The sequence below is a fragment of the Manis javanica genome, chromosome 11, assembly GCF_040802235.1.
Source record: "Manis javanica isolate MJ-LG chromosome 11, MJ_LKY, whole genome shotgun sequence".
In the NCBI taxonomy this organism is placed as follows: domain Eukaryota; kingdom Metazoa; phylum Chordata; class Mammalia; order Pholidota; family Manidae; genus Manis; species Manis javanica.
The window spans coordinates 101,023,676-101,026,679 of NC_133166.1; positions in this window are offsets into that span (position 1 = coordinate 101,023,676).

Consider the following 3,004-nt stretch of genomic DNA (forward strand, 5'->3'; position numbering starts at 1 on the left):
CCAACTGTGCTGTCAATATCCCTCGGGCCCTACCACTTCAGCACAGTTTGGACAACTTCCAGCTGCCAGTTCTGCTTGCTTTTGCCCAGACTTTATCTAAAACCATTTAAAGCTACTCTGATTTTCACTGAGCAGAAGGGAGGTAATTTAACACCTTGCAGAAGCAGATCTCAGCTAACAATTGATGGACGTTATATCAATAACCTAATCCCTTGCCTTAGGGTGAGTTCTTTGAGGTGTGAGTTTAACCTCTTTACCAGTTTCCCCTGGGACTGGGCTCCAGTCACCCTAACTCACTTGCTAACATCCCTTCTTGGTTTCCCCCCCCTTCCCTGCCTCACTGCCCTACTCACCTCCTGGTGTCTCCTGCACCTCCCAAACAAACTACTTACACGTTAATTTTTGTTTCAGGGTCTGCTTCTGGTGGGACCCAAACTAAAACCACGTGGGAGAATGGAAGGTTTGGGGGAAAGGTCTAGGGGCAGAGAGGGGATTTGATAAGCATGTGATGTTTCTAAACCTTGGAACAATTTTGGTACACTGAAAAACCTCTTGGAGCGTTTAGAATGAAATGGAAATAGAAATACAGAAAATAAGCAAGCAAGCAAACAATACCACTAAAACGGGCACTGTCAACAGCAGAATAAAAGAAAAGGAAGTTGGAAAGAAAGGAGACATGCTCACAGAACACTGGTTCAGTGGTTCAGCTGGTTCATTCAGTGGTTCAATGAGGTATGATATGTCACAGTCATTGATTTACCTAAAATTGTGCAATAACTGTTGGAAGAACAAGGGAGGAAAATCAAATAATTAAATTAGAAGATTGAATCTTTGTAATCAATAAATGGATCATTCATGAAAAAAGTAGGAAAAATAAACTATCTAAAAATGCTGATAAATACCAGAAAGTATTGCTGCAAGAGACAGCAGTTCTCTGGGACTAGGGAAAAGTAATTGTGTCAGTCCAGTTAGTACACCACTTTGTTAAACATTCATATACTTAAATTAATTTTAAAGGTAAAGTTGATAGTTCAAGAAATAGTTGCACTTGTAATATGGTTTATAATTTATAGAATTATGTACAAAAGTTAAAATTTAAATTTAAAAAAGGGAAGAAGAGGGAAATGGAGTCAAGCTATTTATAGCCACATTTATTGTTTCAATATTTGTTTGGATATGCATGCATTTCTTTCAGATAATTTTTAAAATATTTAAATAAAAGAAGAAAAAATAGAGGAAAATTTGTATCAGTGTGAAAATAAGTCTCTGCACTGCTCTTATGAACTCATAAGGAATATCAAGAAAGGAAACATGAAGGATGGGCATTTAAAACCTTCAACTATTTCTCCTGTACAGATGAACGATGGTTGAGGTAGATAATTCGTCATATGAACACATTCATAATATGAAAATATAAGCCTACTTAGCTATTCAATTCTAATCCGCTAGTAAAATGGTGTGGAAGGTCATTTGAGATCATAGGAATCCTAATTTCATTTATGAATATGGGAAAAATTATTATTTCTCAACCCATCCCAATATCCAAACCATCTTCTCTGTGTCAGTAAAACATTCTTGTTCCCAGGGCTTGCCGCTAGTTGGCAGTGACATGGCTAAACGCACTACGGAGGATTCTGATAAAGGGAAATGAGAGGTGTGGGTCGGGAAAGCGTGACAGACTCGAACAGATGTGACCAGAGAGCCATGGAGAGAAGGCGGCTGTGGAAGAGGTCAGCTGCGCTCTGCCCGTACCCCTACCCTGCAGGTGACTGCAAGCAGCCCCATGGTGTCACCGTGTGTCTGCCTGGTGGTGATCCCGTCCTCAGGAACCTTCTCAGCTCACCCGCACTAAGAGTCAGTTGTACTTGGAAGTCATACTCCTGGAGCAAGCCTTCACCAGCACAAGGAGGAAATTGGTGGGTGAATACCTGAGGTCCTCATCCTTGGAAGGATAACTCAGAACTGTGTTCCACATGCTTTAGAGGGTGGTCAGCACGATTGAGTTTCTATTAGCAATGGCAATGACCTCCTCATCAATGCCCCCTCTTCACTCTGCTCTTTCTTCCCCTTCTTACGACTCATTTACTCACACTGCTCTCTGAGGCCACCTCCCATGGAAACTAGTTACCCACAAATCCTTGTTCCTGAGAAACCAGAATAAGCATCAACCAAAAGGAATTCCTAGGAGCGGGAACCGGTAATGGCTTCAAAGACCATAGACAGATGATGCCTTCCGTGGTGAGTAGGTTTTCCTAAAACTTTAAAGCCCATGTTATATGGAAAGTTCAGTGACATCCTGCAGCACAGCAGTGCCTGATTGCAGTGTGTCTGGGAAAATAAAACAAAAAAGGCCAATATTCCCTATAGAGGTCTGTGCACAAAAACTGGAGAGACGGCGGGAGGAGCTGAGGCAGGAGTGAGATTTCAGAGGGAGCAAAGTTGGTGGGAGTGGTGAGTGAAAAGATAGACCCTCCGGAGCACCCCGAGAGAGGCAGTGGTGGATGCGGGCTCTCCCAATGGGTGGGATAGTTGCTCAAGCCAGTTTGCTTTTCTGTTAAGGAAAATGGGAACCAAAGCCGACGGAGGGCTTGGGAACACACAGGGGGTTGCCACGGGGGCTGCATGTTCATGGGTCCTTCAGGGTTTGCTCTCTGTGGGTGGGATAAGGTCAGACACAAACATAAATTCCCTTCAATTCAGGCAAAATTGAGAGGTAGCCTTAGTGAGACAGAGGCCAAGAGCATGGGGGCCTGGAAAAGGGCTCGACGCCTTTCAAATGGTGAAGAATGGACAAGACTTGGGGTGCGACGACACTGAATCTAAATGCTGTGACCGGAGTGAGCTGCACAAGTGGGGCCGTGGAGGACAGGCGATCGGGGGACATGTGCTGCAAGGAACCAGAGCCCTCTTCCCAAGGTCCCTACAGTAACATAAGTGGGTTACCTTTGCGTAATGGGGTTTAGGGTCCTTGTTCCACAGAGTCCTAATGAACACAGAGACAAGA